This window comes from Equus caballus, chromosome 1, assembly GCF_041296265.1.
Source record: "Equus caballus isolate H_3958 breed thoroughbred chromosome 1, TB-T2T, whole genome shotgun sequence".
NCBI classification, from domain to species: Eukaryota; Metazoa; Chordata; class Mammalia; order Perissodactyla; family Equidae; genus Equus; species Equus caballus.
The window spans coordinates 158,897,941-158,919,388 of record NC_091684.1 but is presented as its reverse complement, the minus strand read 5'-3'; the positions used below and the strand labels follow the sequence as shown (position 1 = coordinate 158,919,388).

Sequence of the window (21,448 nt, the reverse complement as noted above, 5' to 3'; positions counted from 1 at the left end):
TTGTTGCAACATAAATGTCTATTATTAAATAAACAAAAATATTCATCAGGTATCTGGCACATATTTAACATCCTCATACATTTATATTAGACATTTTATAGGGCATGAGCCTGATAAAATAGATAATAACTTATGAATTATCATTGCTCTTTTCTGATCTAGACCAAAGTGTGGCTTGGCCTAGTTTAGAATAGGATTATGAATTTCTTTGATCCATATGCAAAGACATACTTCTTTTCTTAATTAGCATCTGTTCACAGTAACTTTTGTGAGTAAATAAGCTACAAGTTCATTTTGCAGGTGCTATTTTACTGTTTGAAGTATTGTTAACAACTAATACACATTAATTAGCTTTCTCGATGCCCCAGGATGACACAGTCAGTTGGGACAGCCATGCTTAGAACTATGTTTTCCTTAGACTCCTCACTTACGGGTTGTGCTGGAGGTTTTCAACTCCGGTTACATATTACAATCACCTGGGAAGTTTTTAAAAATTCCAATGCCAGGCCTCACTCTGTGATTCTGATTTAATTAAACGAGGTGGGACCTGAGTGTCCATTTTTTAAAACTCTCCCAAGTGATCCTAATAAGTGAGAACCCCCTGGGTGATTCTATTTCAACTGACCTCTTTCTCTGAGATATTTTCTTATGTGGGATGATAGTAGTGCCTACATGCTTCATCCTGCCTGGTACAAATTCTCAACATTCCTCATCCAGATTAGGGAACAGCACCCTTCCTAATTGGCCTCCTGTTTCCACTTCTTGCTCGTGCTCTTCCTCTATTCTTTTGCTAGAATTATTCTTCAATATAAATCTAGTCATGTGACTCTCTTACCTAACTGTATTAGACGACTGCTCTATAGGATAAAATTTAACCCTTAAGCATGGCATTCAAAGCCCTTCTCTGTCTGTCTTGAAATGATTGCTAATCTGATCTCCCTAGCCACCCCTCACCTTAAACTATCCACTCACATACAGTCTCATACTTCTGTGCTTTTGCATAGGTTAGTCCCGTGGCCTAGAGTGCCTCCTCCCCCACCACACCACCTCTTTCTATAAAGGAATTTCTGTTTATTTTTTAGGGATTGGCTTATATATGGCTCCCTCTGAGAAGTCTTCTGATTCTCTCATTCTCCAGTAGGCAGAATTGCTCCCTATGTGCTTTCTGCGCACTTTAAATGGCTCTGACCTAGCCCTTACTGTGTGACATTAGAGTTCTTTAGATGCCTATTGACCCTGCTAGACTGTGAGCTTCTTGAGAGTAGGAATTTTGTCTCAGATTTGTATCTATAGCACACGGTGGCTGCCTACCATATCGTGGATATTCACTATTTTCAATATTACTGAAAATTGAAAATAATATTTTCTCAAATATTACTATTACTATTATAAAATATTATTACTATTATAAAATATTATTATTAATATTACTGAAAATTGAAAATAATATTTTCAATATTACTGAAAAAATACTAAAATACTACACAGATACAAATTATTGTAATTGAAATTTATAAATGGTTCTTAAAATACATTCTTAAAGATCAACTCACAAAATATGCATTGATCCCACAATAATTTCCAAAGCCAGATTAGAAGCTAGCACTTTTCATATTTATTTCATTAGAGCCTTCTTCCTAGGGATCTTAGAGTTTTCAGCTTGAGAGCTTATCAAAATGCAAGTTATGTTTGGGGAGGATAACGTCTTAGATTACCTTTTAGTAGGGATTAGTTTAACAGATGCCTGAAACCCAAATTCTTTGGACTTGTACATGGTGTTAGAGGTTGGGTTTCAAAAGAAGCTGACTCTGAAGCAGAGATTAACATACAGGTTTATTAGGGAGAGCTCTTGGAATCAACATCTGTAGAAGGGAAAGAAAGGGAAGGAAACATGCTTGGCTGAAGGAGAAGCTGTGCTGCAATGCAATCTGAATGAAGGCCTCAACCAACTCTGGGGATTTCTGAAGCTAGACCAGCTCTTCAGAAATGAGACCAGGGCGGGTAGGTCTGTATACCCTCACATTGGTCAGTCATTAGATGTGGGAAGCCCTGGCAAGAGGGGTCACCTTAAGCAAGGCAGCCCTCTTCAGCAGAGGTAATTCCTGCTGAGGCAGCGCAGCTGGCAGCATTCCCAGGAGCTAGGGAAGTAAGTCTTTCATTCCCAAAGGGGGATCTGGGTGGCACATTATAGTTGCCACCAGAGATAGGAATGATGAGAAAGAAAGAGTTGGAAAGAGGCAACTAAAAAAGCCCACGGGCCGGCCCAGTGGTGCAGCGGTTAAGTGTGTACATTCCACTTCAGCGGCCGGGGTTTGCGGGTTCAGATCCCTGGTGCGGACATGGCACCACTTGGCAAGCCGTGCTGTGGCAGGTGTCCCACATATAAAGTAGAGGAAGATGAGCATGGATGTTAGCTCAGGGCCAGTCTTCCTCAGCAAAAAAAAAGAGGAGGATCGGCAGCAGATGTTAGTTCAGGGCTAATCTTCCTCAAAAATAAAATAAAATAAAATAAAAAAGCCCAAAGGCAAATCTTACTTTCTTCAGTTTAGCCTATACTCTTGGGAGGCTGTGTGATACAGGGGAAGGACTGTAGAACCCAAAATGCCTGGGATTTGAATCCTGATTTCACTACTTCCTACCTGCAAAGTATTAGATAAGTCACATAGTGTCTCTGAGCTTCAATTTTCTCATCTGTAACTGTGATGAAAAAAATGTGCCTGAATAGGTGATTTCAAGAATTAAACAAGAAAATCTATATGAAACTACTTTGTCAGGGGCTGGCCCCATGGCCAAGTGGTTAAATTTTCGTGCTCCGCTTTCATGGCTCAGGGTTTCACCGGTTCAGATCTTGGGCACGAACCTAGCACTGCTCATCAGGCCATGCTGAGGCAGCATCCCACATAGCAGAACCAGAAGGACCTACAACTAGAATATATAACTGTGTACTGGGGGGCTTTGGGGAGAAGAAGAAGAAAGGAAAAAAAGAAGATTGGCAACAGATGTTAGCTCAGGTGCCAATGTTTGGAGAAAAAAAAAGAAAGTACTTTGTCAATTATCAAGCACCATACACATACTATATGGTGTTGTTACAAATATTTGATTTATTGATTAAGTTGACTAGTACTCCTCTGTTCAAAAACTAGTGGGTAACAGAGAGGTAGTAGTGGTGGAAATAGTAAAACTGCTATCTGGTTGGCAGCCCAAGCTGTGCTTTTCTCTTCCTTGTTTCACAGTGATGGTAAGGAACAATGAAATACAGTTCTCCAGACTACTTCTCACTGCTCTGTGCAAAGCATCACGAAATGCAACTCTTTTGTGTCATTTCCTCTTTAACTCTTGCTGAGTGTGGTCCATTGATCCAAGAGGCTGCCAACATGCCTACTCTAACTTTTTTTTTTTGACTTTTACTATATTTTGATGTAATAAACTCCTTCCCCAAAGATGTACGTGGATTTGGTAGTACTGTCTTGGGCCAGAGGAATTGTAAAGTAATTAAATTATATGTGAATTATTCTATGTTAACATGTTTTAAGGAGATAAATAATTTATGGCCCATACACGAAGCTCTAAATGGGAACTGGTGATCTCAGAACAGAAGGAAGTTTAGGAACTCAGGAAGAGGATGACAGAGGACAGAGATACAGAGGAGCTTAAGGTTTTGAGAGATGCAGGGAATGACAAATCTGAGCTGATGGAGATTGAAAGGGTTAGGCAGTGAGCCCATGAGAAAATCCACTAACCCAAAAAGTATTATCTCATTTACTCCTTAAAACAGTCTTGTGAAGTAGAGACTACTATTGTCCATTTTAAAGGTAAGATGACAGTGAGTCAGAGGTTACAAGATTTGCCTAGGGGCCGGCCTAGTGGCGCAGCGGTTAAGTGCGCACGTTCCGCTTTGGCGGCCCAGGGTTCATGGATTTGGATCCCTGGTGCGGGCATGGCACTGCTTGGCAAGCCATGCTGTGGTAGGCATCCCACATATAAAGTGGAGGAAGATGGGCACGGATGTGAGCTCAGGGCCAGTCTTCCTCAGCAAAAAGAGGAGGATTGGCAGCAGATGTTAGCTCAGGGCTAATCTTCCTCAAAAAAAAAAATTAATTAGTTGAAAAAATAAAAAATAAATAAAATAAATAAAATTAAAGATAAGTCTTGAATTATAATAGTCTTGTTCCATATCTTATTAACACAAATCAGGGTTGTTTTGTGTGTGTGTGTGTGTTGTATTTGTATTGGTTGGGTCACCCTTCAAAAACAGAAACCAGATTAAGAGGCAAAGCATTTATTTGGGATCAAAGAATTTCATTTTGGGGAGCACAGATAGCATCCAGCTAGGAAGTAAAAGTCAGGGGCTTTTAAAGGCAAAGAAGGGAGGTTTATGTTACAAAGAATTTTAACTGGAGTTGGAGGCAGAAGTTAGTCTTGGCTAAGCATTGATTGAGTATTGATTCTATCTTCAGAAAGTCCGCAATCCTCAGCCTTTGTGATCAGGATGTCCATTCTCCTACTGACTCCTCAAACAATTGCTTGTAAAACAGTGGCCATTTTGGCCCAGTCCAAAGGTTTGGCCCAGTCCAAGGTTCAAAACGGCAGGGCACTTTCTCTGGAGAGGCAGCTCCAACTCCATTTTAAAATGGCTCCACTAAAGTCAATTTTGACATTTTTCCCCTTTTGATCAAGATCTTTCTTGGAAAGTATTGCTGATCAGTCATCAAAGCACTGTTGGTCTCTCATAACCAGGAAGGCTCATTCCTAGTATTTCCTGTCCCATGTAGGAGGGAAAGTGTTTTCCTTAAGATCCTAGGCCACATTTGAAGAACAGGAGTGCCAGAGCAGAGAAAAGCCTTACCATCAAGTTCTTTCAAGGGCAGACATTGTCTTTAGTTCCTTGAAGTTTCTCAGGTGAAGGCTTGTAAGCTTTAGCAATCATTTCAAAACACTGAGCGACCATTATCCAAGTGGTGTTTTTATAACATCAAGCCATGCAGAAGAGACGTTTTACAAAAGTGAGAATTTCTATAATAATAAACAAAATGCTAAGTCCAAATTGCAGAATAGACCTGAACCAAGAGACAGTTCTTGAGGGTAGCCAGCTAAACAGATCAAAGAACTACAGGATGTCAGTGGGCACTGCATCGAATCTTTCAGCTTGTGCTCAAATTCTGTCTAGTTCTGTCTTTACCTTGCTGGAGGTGTTTACCCAAGTTCAACAAGAGGCATTTACAATAGTTACAATGTTACCAGTTCAATCTCTGGAGGTTCAATTGGTTAGGCAAGGAGTTCTAGACAGCATAAGGAATTAGGAGAGGAATGGTGGAGAGATTGGTAATTAAATGTGCTAAAAGATTCTCTAGATTCATGTACAGAATGAGGTTTCTGATGACAAACCCAACAGTCAGAAAGATTTACCCTTTTGGTAATAGATTGGGAGATGTGGATAAGAGTATTGTCTTTCCAAGACAGACAGACAGAAAATAAGGTAAGGTGCAACAGTGAATAAAAGGTGTACAGGCTTGGTGCAGCCATCTTGGAAAAGCTATCTGTTTCAGATGTTGGCTGCTTCTCTTTCTGGTCAGTTTGATTTGGAGGTCTCCAGCATTCACACAGGACCAAATGTTGGGTGTAGCCTTCTTTAGCTGTGAGATGTATCTCCAAGGTTCAATGCCTTCTAGTTCTGCAGTAGTATCAGTGGTCAGGAGCACTTGGTAAGATCCTTTCCAACAAGGCTTGAGGGCTGTCTTCCTCTGATGATGCTTCCAGAATACCTAGTCACCAGGCTCTAGACTGACCAATAGGATGCTTTAAGTTGGAATCCAGGAAAGCTTCTTTTACCTGTTGATGAAAGCCTTGAGTATAAGACAGTAGAAACTTACAGTAACTGGTCATACTAGCATAAGACAACGAGGGATCAGCAGAAGGTTGTATGTCAACAGACATTTATCTGCTGGTGACTATCTCATGTGGAGTGAGTATGTTTTCCAAAGAGGGTACTGGGAATAGTTGGCAAGACCAAAGACAATACCTTAGGTCAGAGGAATCCAGTCAACAGGTATATAACAAAACCTCAAAGACAATTAACAGGACTAGAATCTAATATCTACAAAGGTGCAAACGTAATTTTTCTCTCTACAATTACCCTCATTTTTTACCAAAAATAATAAGAGTAAAACATTTGTTTAAATTTAAAACTTGGTCTGATTATTTATAAAGGGAAAATAAGAATACTCACTCACAGTTTCTGAATTCTGGAGGGATGAGGTAGGGAGAAAAAGTAAATGTTTCATCTTTGTTCACAAAGATATATCCTACCACGTTGTGACAGCTTAAGAGAAAAGATTTCTTTAAATCTGGAAAAAAAAAAACATTAGAGCATCCTCCCTGGTTCATGTAGTCCCATGTAATTAATATTTATTTGTTCTTTGATCTTTTGTTAGCAATTTTATGAAGCCATGAGTCTCTGTAGGAGTACTGTAATTTCTTACCCAGTTCAGTTTTATAATTTGAAATTTTACTAGAAACCTGAATTCTAGAAGGTCAGAGTCCTTTCCATGTAGCTCTCTGAAGATGAGACACATTTCCAAAAGTATCAGAGTAAAACAATAACTGTCTGTAAATGACAAAAGACTTAAAGTGGCATGGTTAAAGATCTCACTACGGGGCCAGCCCAGTGGCGCAGCAGTTAAGTTCACACATTCCTCTTTGGTGGCCCAGGGTTTGCCAGTTTGGATCCCAGGTGCGGACATGGCACCACTTGGCAAGCCATGTGGTAGGCGTCCCACATATAAAGTGGAGAAAGATGGGCACGGATGTTAGCTCAGGGCCAGTCTTCCTCAGCAAAAAGAGAAGGATTGGCAGCAGATGTTAGCTCAGGACTAAGCTTCCTCAAAAAAAAAAAAAAAAAAAGATCTGATTACAATGCAACCGACAAGGACATTTGGTTATTTCTGTAACACACATTCTAAGACAGTAACTAGAATTATGATAGAACATTATAACAGAACATATCAGAATTTTGGAATTTTCTATAATTTTTAGAACACTTACACAAATAACATTCACCCAGGCAATATAAACTAAGAAGGTTTATCATCATTTATTTGATAATGCTTTCCATGTGATTTAATATACCAAATAAGCCTAGTTAGTTTAATATCTCTCATTGTATAGGAAGAGAGAACAAATTCTTTAAGGAGTCCCAGGGACTTGCTGGAAATTCTTAAAGTTACTTTCAGGTCAAAAAAGAAGACTTTAAAATATGAATTTTGGGAAGTTTGTCAAAAATGTCAAAAGGTTTTAAAACACTTGTTCAGTTAGGATCATAGTTCACTATAAAACAATGGTTAATTATCCATGTAACCAAAGTGACAACAGAAGTAGTTAAAGGCAAACACAGAGAGTTAATCAGTTGGAAAACACCTTAGCTCTCTTAATGGAGAGGCCTCAGCTTTTGAACATAGGAAATTATTTTGATAAAACATAAAATCTCTGCTTTTTAGGCAGACTAATCAAAGGTAAAGAAAAAACCTTTCATAATCTCTTTATTAAGAGCAGACTAAAAGCCCAAGAAAACTTGTCCTTTAAATGGAGAGAAAACCAAGTTCTAATTTTGTACCATCTTACTTTTGATGTTAAAACTCATTTACTTAATTAAATACATTTCAATCTTCGCCAGCTTGACCACACACAAAACTCTTTTCTCAGAATTCCTCTTCCACAAACCTTCTATAACTTCCTTTTTTACATTCAGAATTTGTTCTTTCTTTTTTCCCATAACCAGTTTTACTTTAGGACAAATTTACTTTCTTAGCAAAAATATCTCCATTCCTTATACCTTCTTTTACTGAAAACATACATCTCCTCATAGCATAAATTTTTTTCTGTGGCATAAGATATGTTTACTAAGAGACCCAAACATCTTTTAGTTATTTTGTCATAAGAATTCAAAAGTAGATAAACCTATGTTTAGTAATGTCTAATATTTTTTCTTATTCAGAAACGATCTAAATACTCAATAAATTTTTATCATTTTACCTAATTTAGCAAAACTCTAAGGCTTCAAGTTACCAAAAGGTTTTGAAGTTATTTTTAAGTACATATGCCATGACACATAATTATTGTTAAAAAGTTCACCTAAAAACTTATCTTACCTGTATCTATTTAGTTTACTTGTTCTTAATAATTATATTTAGCCTACCTAAAAAGACTTCATGAGACATTAGACAAAGTCAGCCATCAATTTTTTCGCTGCTAAATTTTGTAACAGAGGTAATATGAGCTTGTTTGACTTTTCATAAGCCTGGGTAGAACAAAAGTTTTATTTTTAATGCTGATAACTCTAAAGACATGCCTATTTTAACCCAACAAACTTAAATTAGCTTTAATATAGAATTCCTTGATCACATGATCTTCAAATTCATTTGGGTTAGTTTCTGTTATATTTTTGAGAGTATACTCAATTTATATAGTGTTTTTTTTAAAGCCAATTAAATAGAGCTCTCTTATAAACTAGTCTTGACAATACTATCCAGAGGTAGAAAAATATTATATATTTATAACATACATATATGAACACACACACAAACACACAGACAGCAAACAGAGATATTTTAGCCTTCATTTAAAATTTTTCCTTAAACTAGATTTTTGAGCAAGGGTGCTTCCATAGCAGTCTTCACCTCTAAAAGCTTCTTCTCTTTTTTTTTCTGCTTCAGTCTTAGGAATCAGGGATGGTTTAGATAAGAGTTTCTGGAGAGGTTACAAGCCTTTTGAGATAAATAGAGGAGGTTAGCTGTTAACCCATCCAATTACATTATCCTTAATTTGTTTCTTTCCCTCTGGGTGCATAGTTTTGTTTTAGCTTAGTGGTGGGAAAGCCGAGAAAAAATTCCTATCAGCTGAATATCTGCTTCCAATTGAATATCAGCTTCCAATTTGGCCAAATTTCTGATCATAAGTTACTAAATCCTTTCAAATGTCTTGTCAGGTTTCAGCCAGGACAAATAGTAAGTATTTCTGGCAGTATTAAACAACTGCATTAATTTTAAATTTTAGTTTCCCTTTGGCTGTTTAAGGGAATAATGTAGCAGTTTACCAGAAAATCTCTGTGTCTTGTTAACTCTGAGAGGGGCCCATATGGGGGCCTTTCTTTGAAGGTAGACATGTGGATGTCTGTAAAGCCATTAACTTACGGACTTTTGTACAGTCTTTTCTTTTAGGTATCTCTTCTATCTTAACTTTCATTAATTTTTTGCAATGAAACTTTTAATAAGGCTATTTTGAAATTTTGAAGCCTTTGCTTTCTTTTTTCTTCTTCCTCTTCTCCCCAAAGTCCCCCGGTACATAGTTGTATATTCTAGTTGAATGTCCTTCTGGTTCTGCTATGTAGGACGCCGCCTCAGCATGGCTTGATGAGTGGTGCCATGTCCACGCCCATGATCTGAACCTGTGAAACCCTGGGCCGCCAAAGTGGAGCATGAACCTAACCACTCAGCCAATGGCTGGTCCCTGAAGCCTTTGCTTTTAAATGCACTTCTTAAATTATCTTATCTGATTGGGACATTCCTTCTAATGGTCAATGTAATTCCCCTGAGGCTGGCAGCAGTTTGGTAGAACCCTAGCCACAAATGGAGTTTAACCCCCATTTCTTCCCAGCCATATCTGGCTACAAATGGGGTGCAAGCCACATTTCTGTCCAACCACATTTTGGGCCCCCAACCTGATAGTTACCAAGCCAAGCTCTCAGGACACACAATAAGGTTAGTAAGACTCTGCTGGTCTCTGGAAATATTTATAGCTTCTGGGACCATAGTTTTTAAGCAGGTGTGCTGGAAGGTGCCGTGCTTGACACTTAAAGATAGGATTCAATTGGTCTGGTCTACTGTTCTCAAATCTAGTGCAGAAAAAGACAAGTTTTAGAAGTTCTAAGGAGCCCCAAAGTGGCCACTGTAATTTTAAATCATCTTTTGTATTATCAGTCCACTGGAATAAAAATTTACAAGAGGAAGGACTGTAGTTCTTAAATGTAAACCCAGCTCGAGTTCCCAAGGGAAGAACTTCTCAGGAACTTTTAGAAGATGAAATTCCCACATTAAAGCACAGGTGGACAGAGAGACAAAGAGATACCACTTGCATGCCCCAGGTTGTTACCTGTGCTTCTGACCCACTAGCTACAGCTGTTTGGACAAACAACACAAAAGACAGAATTTGAGTACTCATCAGATATGGAATACACTCGTACAGACTGCAACAGCTGTGAACTGCTGTGAGCCAGCTCAGAGAAGCCCTTCCAGACAGCAATAGCTGTGAGCCAGCTTTAAGACAATGGTCTCCTGGTTGATTGACCCCAGATTGGGCTATTGCCCCCAGAATCCCAAAGAAAGGCAATGAGCTCAATCAAAAGGGAGGGAGGTCAGAACCCGAGAGGACTCACTATTGGAGGAACTAGCGGTCCATAGAAGTGGTGAACACAAGGGACTCGTGTAGGTATTGTAGCCATTTCCAGAGGATGCCAGTCCATGAAGGTGAGATCGATTCAGTTCCCACTTTCTGACACCATATGTCAACCTTCAAAAATAGAAACCAGTTTAAGAGGCAAAGTGTTTATTTGGGATCAAAGAATTGCAGTTTGGGGAGCACAGATGCAGGCAGAAACCCAATTCAGGTAGAAACCTAGTATCCCACTAGGGAGTAAAAGTCAGGGGCTTGTTTTTTTTTTTTTCAGGAAAATTAGCCCTGAGCTAACATCTGCTGCCAATCCTCTTCTTTTTGCTGAGGAAGCCTGGCCCTGAGCTAACATCCGTGCCCATCTTCCTCCACTTTATATGTGGGACGCCTGCCACAGCATGGCTTGCCAAGCAGTGCCCGGCCACAGAGGCAGAAGGTGCGCACTTAACCGCTGCGCCATGGGGCTGGCCCCCTAAAGTCAGGGTCTTTTAAAGGCAAACAAGGGAGGTTTATATTACAAAGAATTTTAATTGGATTTGGAGGCAAAAGCTAGTCTTAGCTAAACATTGATTGACTATTGATTCTATCTTCACAAAGTCCTCTATCTTCAGAAAGACAATCCTCAGCCTTTGTGATCAGGATGTCCATTTTCCTGCTGACTTTGCAAACAATTCCTTGTAAAACAATAGCCATTTTAGCCCACTTCAAAGATTTGGCCCAGTCCAAGGCTCAAGACAGCAAGGCAGTTTCTCTAGGAAGGCAGCTCCAACTCCATTTTAAAATGGCTCCACTATAGTCAATTTTGATTGACAGTTGGCCATGCCAAAATTTTCAGTAAATATTAAGAGTAAACTATTAACTATTGTTCTTCTATGTCTACCGTAGGTTTTTCCTTAATGGCTCTAGTAGTGTTTGAATAATTTGGTCCCAAAAGACTGCATTTCAGATATGAACTTTATGTTTTGAAGTTCAAAATAATTTATCTTTGAATATAATCACTTCCACGTAAAAAATATACCTTTTTGTTCACAGTGGTTCACGGTAATTTGATGAGATAAAGGAACTTAAAGCAATAATCTGCTAATAGCTTATAGTAGAGGTCAGCAAACTGTGGTTACATTTTTAAATGGTTGGAAAAATCAAAAGAATAATATTTTGTGACACGTGAAAGTTATTTGAAATTCAAATTTCGGCATCCATAAATAAAGTTTTATTGGAATACTGCCTTGTCTCTGGCTGCTTTTGTGCTGCAAAAGCAGAGCTGAGTACTTGCTGCAGAGACCAGATGGCCCACAAAACCTGAAACAAAGGCTATCTGGCCCTTTACAGAAAAAGTTTGTCTACCCCGTCCTAGAATACAATACAGCTCTGCTCTAAATAGAAATTTCATAGTCACACTGAGGTCAACTCTGAATACTGACCTAACCAAAATTGTGTTACAATTGCTTTGGGGGCATAGGGTCTGGGAATATGAAGAAGGTAGTTCTTGAGAGCACTTCTCGTGGTGGTTGTGAAAGAGAGCTAGTTCCTTACTGGGAGTCAGTAGGGTATCCCTTGGTTCTGAAAGCCCAAAATTATCACCGTTGGCATGTCAAGAGAGATATAGAGGTCAGTAACAAAAGTGAGCTCGAGAACTGAAAGGCTCCTCTAGAAGACGTGAATGGGGAGCACTTGGGACCCAACATTTTCTTGGTAGTAAACACCATTTTCTTTTCTTTTTTTTTTTGAGGAAGATCAGCCCTGAGCTAGCATCTGTCAATCCTCCTCTTTTTGCTGAGGAAGACTAGCCCTGAGCTAACATCCGTGCCCATCTTCCTCTACTTTTTTTATATGTGGGATGCCTGCCACAGCATGGCTTGATGAGAGGTACCATGTCCGCACGTGGGATCCGAACCGGCTGACCCCAGGCCACCAAAGCGGAACGTGTGCACTTAACCGCTGCACCACCGGCCGGCCCCAACACCATTTTCTTAGTCACAAATGTGTTGAAATACTGCCTCCTTAAACTGAGTGTATGTATCCTTTTGAGCAAAATAAAAATTACATTAGAAAATAGAGCCATAAAGGGGATCAGCATATGCCGCCCGAAAATATGCCATTTTGGTATAAGGATTATTTTGAGCTGAAGGCAACTAATTAATCAACAGACACAGGAAGAGTTCTCTCCCTTTATCTGCCTAAAAGCAGGGCATAAGTTTCCCTTTGTGAAGGTGATGTAAATTCCTCCCTTCTTTTCCTGGCCCAGAATAAGAAGAGTGACCCTTATCACCAGAGACAGAGAGCCAGCACCAAGATGAAGCTGCATAAACAAAACCTTGCTAAAAAAATCATCCTTACCTTCCATTAGTTCCCCATATGTTTCCCATTTACTTCCCCACAAACTCCCTTGAAGCCCAAACCCTCTTTTCTTTGTAAAGAAGGGTATATAAGCTCCCAAATTTAACTGCTTCTTTGAGTTACTTCTTTACTGTGAACACCTGTACATGTAAAAAATATTAAAAAATTTGTATTCCTTTTCTCCTGTCAATCTTTTTCTCAGTTAAATTCATAGGGCCCCATTTACTGAACCCAAGAGGATAGATGAAGTTTTTCCTCCCAGTCCCTCCACACCAGATGTGTTAGTCCCATTAACAGCACAATATTCCTGAAAGGAGAGCTCAGGTTCCTCTTCACACACCTCCAGTGGCTCGGTTGGGCGGGAAGGACTAATAATTATCCAGAGCACCTGATTCGTACCGGAATAGAGACAACATGAAGGTTGGCCTCTACTGAGGCCCGCCCAGGTCCCTGATCTTACCTCGTAGGTCTTGGCTCTGCCCTCTCTGCTCCACTCCCCTCCCATCCCGAAGCATTAATGTTCAACTCCAACAGCCTTTGGTGCCCGGGTATTTGGCTTGAGGTACTTTAATTTGGAACTCCACCTATCTTTGCGCTGACCACCCGGGACCACTCCCACCCCAGATTCCACCTCGGGACCCCACTTCTCGAGCTCCAGCTCACCAGCACCAGCTCCTCACCCTCTGGCATCCAGGGCTCAGCGGGTAGAATCATATCATGGGTATGACAGGAGTGACAGAGGAGAAAACAGCTCTGTTTACCGTTTGCATGGAAACTGCAAACTCCGGCGTGGCCAGCAGCAGAGGGGCGGGTTCCGCTCTCGCACCCTTGCCAACCCCACGCCCCCAAGGTCAGTGAAGATGAGGGGCTTTTGCTAGGAGGCGAACTCTCAGGAGGCAGAGCAAATTGGTGAGCACCGCTTACTGTCCGTCTTCTGGCTGGAACTCCGGGGATATCACGGCGGGCAGGTCGTACTCTCTAGGCTCTGATGTTTTACCCTGTTTAATGAGGGACATCTCCTGGCTCCATAGTAGACTGTCAGAACTTGAACGTCCCCAAAAGATAATCATGGCCAAGTCTCAAATTCTTGGATAAGATGAATTTGTTCCAGATTATGGGGAAAACAAATATATTTTGCTTTTTTAAAAAAACGACTGCTTCAAAAAGCTGGGAAAACAAAAAAATATCATGTGCAGGGGGCCAGCCCCGTGGCTGAATGTTTAAGTTCCCGGGCTGCGCTTCCGCGGCCCAGGGTTTCGCCAGTTCGGATCCTGGGCACCGACATGGCACCACTCATCAGGTCATGCTGAGGTGGCATCCCACATGCCACAACTAGAAGGACCCACAACTAAAAAAAAAAGTATACAACTATACATAGGGGGGCTTTGGGGAGAAAAAGGAAAAATAAAATCTTTTAAAAAAAAGAATGTGCAGGCAGAACTTGAATAAATCTAAAGGTAAAACTAATATATATGTACATGTATGTATATATTAAGCATCTAGATTGAACTGAAGGTTTCCATTTGTAAAAGTTGTCAAGTTATTTTTACAATTCTAGTAAGATTATATCCCAGCTTCCTGTTATTGTTTCATTTACATGCATGATAATTCTTAGCCTTTCATTTGTTTTGTTCATTGACTAGAGTTCCAGGATTGTCTCAGTTCCTTGTCGAGAAATATTTCCTTCCTTTTTAACCGTAGGGACTGTTTTTCATTTTGCTTAATCTTTGGCCTGTTGGAAATGTAAGTATTGGGAAGCTCTTGGGCATGGCTTTCAAACGGTAGCAACTTGAATGTTGCAATGTTGGAACACAGGTGTGAAAATGGAACATATTTAGAAACAAATCCTGTGCACCCTCTGCAAATTTGAAAAAGCATTTATAGTAAGGGGAATATTTATTAGTTTGATTGATAATTGTTTGTTTTGGGTTATTTCATGGAAAAGTTAACCCAGATGCTTCAGACAGGGGGATACTTCTTATCTTATGATTAGTTAAGAAAACGGAACAACAGAAACCTAAGTTGAATTGTGTGCTTCTTAAAGGAAATACAAATTTTAAAGAAGCAAGGGCCACCCTGTGGCCCAGTGGTTAAGTTCGCACGCTGGCTACAGCGGCCCGGTGTTTCACTGGTTCAGATCCTGGGCACAGACATGGCACCGCTCATCAGGCCATGCTGAGGCGGTGTCCCACATAGCACAACCAGAGGCACTCACAACTAGAATATACAACTATGTACTGGGGGCTATGGGGAGAAGAAGAAGAAAAAAAACCAAAAAAACTAAGATTGGCAACAGATGTTAGCTCAAGTGCCAATCTTTAAAAAAAAAAAAAGCAAACAACAAAGAAAGAAAATTACAGTATGGTGCCACTGTCCTCATCTTCTGACTCAATTCCTTTTCATCTTCTACTCCTACTGTTTACAAGGACCTCTCCCAAGAGTGCTGGTTTCTGAGCTGAGGAAAGGGGCTGGGGCCATCTGTCCTCTCGGGGAGTCTGTGGACCATTGCTACCCCATGTAGGGGCAGAGTGTCTTTGAAGAAAGAGGCTCCCATATTGAGTTGAGAAGCAGGGATCGTTGAAGTCCATAGAGTCAAAGCCAGGATGTGGAGAGGGCGGTCCCCATTAGGACAGGAGTTGTCAGTCTTGGATGAAGGTCATTCCCACAGCTGTGGGGGGATCAACCCTATGTTAGAACCAGGAAAGTCCTGAGATGTGATGAAGTAGTCAGAGCTGGAGGCTTCAGCATCAGTTTTGGAAAACTCAGTCCTGGGTTTAGAGATTTCATTTCTGAGGTTGGCTTGGAGACCTAGGTTTGTGGAGGTCAGCTTCTTTTTAAAGATGAGGATTTCCATACCTGGGGAGTTGTTTATGGAGTAAAACTCAGATTGCCGGTTCAAGTCAGACCTAGGTTAGGGTCATAAATAGGCCTGGCTCTTGGGTTCTCTCTCAGAGGCCTTGGATCCAAAGGTTTCATTTAAGGGCACTGGGATCCTGTCCGTACAGGTGATCAAGCACAACAGCATTTCAGCCCTGGTGGAGGGGAAAAGGACGTGGAAAAAGAGGATTAGACAGATAGAGAATTTGCCAGAGTTAACACAACTACGAAGAGAGAGAGTCAGGATGTGAGTCAGAATCCGTGCAACTCCAGGGAGCATGCTCTTCCCTGAGGAGCCAGGGCGTGGAGATGTGGAAGTGAGTGGGAAGGAGGGAGACCGAATGCTCAGTGGAAGGAACTTTGTTTAGATATGCAGGAAATCGCTCCACCTACCAGGAGCATAAAATCTAGTTTGGAGAGAGACAAAGTGGACCAAGCCCTCGGAAGCAGTTATATGCCCCAGTTTGCAGTAGACTGCGTCAATTCTGGGGTTTGAGTGGTTTGCTGAACAGATGAAACAGACGTGAACAAATTTATTTGTCTAGGATCTGAGTAAATTCTGGGAAGAGGACCTAGTCTGGACCCATGATGGTTTGAGCACTTGTTAGTGCAGCCTGCCAGCCATCTTTATATTCTATCCAGGCATCTTCTTCCTTAAATAAAAAAAAAATTTTCGAGCATTGTTTGCTAGGCACTGTGCTAGGCCCTTTGGAGAAAAGGTTAAACAAAACTCGTAATGAAAGTGGAGGTGAGCTGAATGGAAGAAATACATGGAGCACTGTTGTTACTAAGGGAGATGAAAGGCAACGAGAATTCCTAGGCACAGAGTGAAGACAGATATGAGGATAACAGCTGTGCATCAGACACGGTGAACAAACAGGCCAGGTGAGAAGAAGTCAGAAAGCTCTGGGAGAGGCTGTTTCTGAAAAATAAAAATGACCCAATACTTGAAGGGTTTAAAAATGGCAAGTAGAAGTTTACACAACTGGTGAAGAGTTTGAGGTTGAGTTAGTGATAAGAACTTGGAAAACCAAACATATAGAAAAATTGAAATAAGTCATCACTGCGGGAAAATTAGTTGTGCAAGATAAGAATAGTTGCCCTAGAACAGAGGTTAGCAAAATGTGGCGCAAATCCACCTGCTGCCTGATTTTGCATAGCCTTCAAACTAAGGAAAGTTTTTACATTTTTTGATGGTTGAAAAAAAATCAAAAGAAGAGTATTTCATAACAGATGAAAAATACGTGAGCTTTAAATTTCAATATCCATAAAAAAAGTTTTATTGGAAAAATGCCACCTCGTTCATGGATTGACTGTCTGCTTTTGCACAACGGTAGAGTCAAAGAGTTATGATAGAGACAGTCTAGCCTACAAAACCTAAAACATTTACTATCTGGTCCTTTATGGAAAAAATTTGCTAACCCAAAATAAAACAAAAGTGGTTTTTTCTTTACATGTTCATTGTTGAAAACTCAGAAAATATGGATAAGCAAAGAGAAGAAAATATAATCTCATATAGTCTCACTATTCCAAGATAACCATTAGTGATAGTTTGATATAAATGCTTCCAGGCCTTTTTCTGTATGTGTGTGTTATGTATATTTGTGTCTGAGTGTGTAAAATGGCATTATACTGTACAGTTTTATAAAATACTCATTAACATGTTATTAACGTATTTCCATATCATTAGTATTTTTCTTCAAAATTATTTTAAAATTACTGCATAGTATTCCCTTATATGGCTGTGTCATTTTACTTTTACGACTCTTATTGTGGAACATTTGCTATAGTTTGTTTTTAATTTTCTCCTATTATAAACTTTGCTTTCATAAACATATTTATTGGTAAATCTCTGTAAACATTCATATTTTTCCTTAGTATATATGAGTTATTGTAAGTAGAAATAACAGGTCAAATAGAGTGTACTTTTTTTCTTTTTGTTGGTGAGGAAGTTTGGCGCTGAGCTAACGTCTGTTGCCAATCTTCCTCTTTTTGCTTGAAGAGGATTGTCCCTGAGCTAACATCTGTGCCAATCTTCCTCTATTTCGTATGTGGGATGCTGCCTCAGCATGGCTTGATGAGTGGTGTAGGTCTGTGCCTGGGATCCAAACCTGTGAATCCTGGGCCACCGAAGTGGAGCACATGAACTTAACCACTACACCACTGGGCCAGGCCCTAGAGTATACATTTAACATTTTTTATACCTTTAATGGATAAAATTAAATATGCATTTATTGTATTTTTGACTAAATGCCTCTCAAGAATTTCGTGTTAAATATTTTATAATACTAATGATTATATGTAACATATGTGTAAGTTAAAGAATAACAATAAAATGAATACCAGTGTGTCTGTCACCAGCTTAAGAAATAAAGACTTACTTATACTTATACTTTTTTAAATATTAAAAAAAAATGAGATAACCAAAATATTTTTCTGGTAGTTTTAGTTTTAATTGCTGAGTTTGGTGCTTTTTCTAATTTTTTTAAAAAAATTTTTTATTGAGATTATGATAGTTTATAATCTTGTGAAATTTCAGTTGTACATTATTGTTTGTCAGTTGTGTTGTAGGTGCACCACTTCACCCTTTGTGCCCGCCCCCATGCCCCCTTTCCCCTGGTAGCCACTATTCTGTTCTCTTTGTCTACTTGTTTAATTCCACATATGAGTGGAGTCATACAGAGATTGTCTTTCTCTGTATGGCTTATTTCACTTAACATAATTCCCTCAGGGTCCATCCATGTTGTTGTGAATGGGATGATTTTATTCTTTTTTATGGCTGAGTAGTATTCCATTGTATATATATATACCATATTTTCTTTATCAAGTCATCGGTTGATGGGCACTTAGGTTGCTTCCACGTCTTGGCTATTGTAAATAATGCTGCAATGAACACAGGGGTGCATGGGACTTTTGGAATTTCTGATTTCAAGTAGTTTGAATAGATACCCAGCAGTGGGATGGCTGGGTTGTATGGTAACTCTATTTTTAATTTTTTGAGAAATCTCCATACTGTTTTCCATAGTGGCTGCACCAGTTTGCATTCCCACCATTAGTGTATGAGGGTTCCTTTTTCTATACAACCTGTCCAACATTTGTTATTTTTTGTTTTGGTTATTTTTGTCATTCTAATGGGTGTAAGGTGATATCTTAGTGTAGTTTTGATTTGCATTTCCCTGATGATCAGTCATGATGAACATGTTTTCATGTGCCTATTTGCCATCCGGATATCTTCTTGGAGAAATGTCTGTTCATGTCTCCTGCCCATTTTTTTGATCGGGTTGATTTTTTGTTGTTGGGTTGCATGAGTTCTGTACATATTATGGAGATTAACCCTTTGTCATATATATGACTTGCAAATATTTTTTCCCAATTACTGTGTTGTGTTTTTGTTTCAATCCTGTTTTCCCTTGCCTTGAAGAAGCTCTTTAGTCTGATGAAGTCCCATTTGTTTATTCTTTCTATTGTTTCCCTTGTCTGAGAAGACATGGTATCTCTGAAAAGATCCTTTTAATACTGATATCAAAGAGTGTAATGCCTGTATTTTCTTCCAGAAGGCCTTTTGGTTTCAGGTCTTACCTTTAGGTCTTTGATCCATTTTGAGTTTATTTTTGTGAATAGTGAAAAAGAATGGTCAATTTTCATTGTTTTAGATGTGGCTGTCCCATTTTCCCAGCACCATTTGTTGAAAAGACTTTCTTTTCTCCATTGTATGCCCTCAGCTCCTTTGTCAAAGATAAGCTGTCCATAGATGTGTGGTTTTATTTCTGGGCTTTCAATTCTGTTCCATTGATCTGTGCACCTGTTTTTGTACCCGTACCATACTGTTTTGATTACTGTAGCTTTGTAGTATGTTTTGAAGTCAGGTATTGTGATGCCTCCATCTTTGTTCTTTTATCTCAGGGTTTCTTTAGCAATTTGGGGTCTTTTGTTGCCCCATATGAATTTTAGGATTCTTTGTTCTAATTCTGTAAAGAATGTCATTGGGATTCTGATTGGGATGGCCTTGAATCTGTAGATTGCTTTAGGTAGTATGGACATTTTAACTATGTTTATTCTTCCAATCCATGTGCATGGAATGCCTTTCCATCTGTTTATGTCATCATCAATTTCTTTCAGGAAAGTCTTGTAGTTTTTGTTGTGTATGTCTTTCACTTCCTTAGTTAAATTCACCCGTTTTTGTTGTGATTGTCAATGATATTGTGTTCTTGAGTTCTTTTTCTGTTAGTTCATTATTAAAATATAGAAATGCTACTGATTTATGTAAGTTGATTTTGTACCCTGCAACTTTTCTGTAGTTGTTGATTATTTCTAAAAGATTCCCAATGGATTCTTTGGGGTTTTCTATATATAAGATCGTGTCAACTGCAAACAGTGAGAGTTTCACTTCTTCCCTCTCTATTTGGATTCCTTTTACTCCTTTCTCTTGCCTGATTGCTCTAGCCAAAACCTCCAGTACTATGTTGAATAAGAGTGGTGATAGAGGGCATCCTTGTCTTGTTCCTGTTTTGAGGGGGATGGCGCTCAGTTTTTGCCCATTGAGTATGATGTTGGCTGTGGGTTTGTCGTATATGGCCTTTATTATGTTGAGGTAATTTCCTTCTATCCCCATTTTGTTCAGAGTTTTTATCATACATGGCTGTTGGATCTTGTCCAGTGCTTTCTCTGCATCTATTGAGATGATCATGTGGTTTTTATTCCTCAATTTGTTGATGTGGTGTATCACGTTGGGTGATTTGCAGATGTTGAACCATCCCTGTGTCCCTGGTATGAATCCCACTTGATCATGATGTATGATCCTTTTGATGTATTGCTGAATTCGAGTTGCCAAAATTTTGAGAATTTTTGCATTTATGTTCATCAGTGATATTGGCCTATAGTTCTCCTTTTTTCATGCTGTGCTTGTCAGGTTTTGGTATCAGAGTGATGTTGGCCTCATAGAATGTGTTAGGAAGTGTTCCATCCTCCCTTATCTTTTGGGAAGCTTGAAAAGTATAGGTATTAAATCCTCTCTGAAAGTTTGGTAGAATTCCCCAGGAAAGCCGTCTGATCCTGGTGTTTTATTCTTTAGGATGCTTTTGATTGCTGTTTCAATCTCTTTCCTTGTGATTGGTCTGTTCAAATTGTTTGCTTCTTCTTGACTTAGCTTTGGGAGATTGTAAGAGTCTAAGAATTTATCCATTTCCTCTAGGTTATCCATTTTGTTGGCATATAGTTTTTCGTAGTATTCTCTTATAATCCGTTGTATTTCTGTGGAGTCTGTTGCTATTTCTCCTCTTTCATTTCTGATTTTGTTTATTTGAGCTTTCTCTCTTTTTTTCTTTGTAAGTCTGGCTAGGGGTTTGTCAATTTTATTTATATTCTCTAAGAACCAGCTCTTTGTTTCATTGATCCTTTCTACTGCCTTTTTTATTTCAATAGCATTTATTTCTGCTCTGATTTTTATTATTTCTTTCCTTCTGCTGACTTTGGGCTTTGTTTCTTCTTCTTTCTCTAATTCAGTTAGGTGTAATTTGAGATTGCTGATTTGGGATTTTTCTTGTTTGTTAAGGTGTGCCTGTATTGTGATGAATTTCCCTCTTACTACAGCTTTTGCTGTATCCCGTATGAGTTGGTATGGTATGTTATTATTTTCATTTCTCTCCAGATATTTTTTGATTTCTTCTTTAATTTCTTCAATGATCCATTGCTTGTTCAATAGCATATTGTCTAGTCTTCACATCTGTGTCCCTTTTTCAGCCTTTTTCATAGAATTAATTTCTAGTTTTATAGCATTATGATCAGAGAAGATTCT

General features: G+C 39.2%; 1 protein-coding gene and 1 long non-coding RNA gene across 5 annotated transcripts in view; one reads left to right on the top strand and one right to left on the bottom strand.

The window, feature by feature from the left end:
* TMEM62 (transmembrane protein 62) overlaps nucleotides 1–21,448 on the top strand; it is a 79,801-nt gene that overhangs the window by 4,656 nt on the left and 53,697 nt on the right. The window lies entirely within an intron of this gene.
* On the bottom strand, nucleotides 4,264–13,533 carry LOC111768093 (uncharacterized). 2 transcript variants are annotated; one of them, XR_011427158.1, is made up of 4 exons: nucleotides 13,441–13,533; nucleotides 10,427–10,560; nucleotides 6,231–6,878; nucleotides 4,264–5,829 (listed from the first exon to the last, which is right to left on the bottom strand). It is a non-coding gene; the product is annotated as an uncharacterized lncRNA (long non-coding RNA). The 2 variants fall into 2 exon arrangements; XR_011427162.1 differs by having other exon boundaries at nucleotides 13,458–13,531.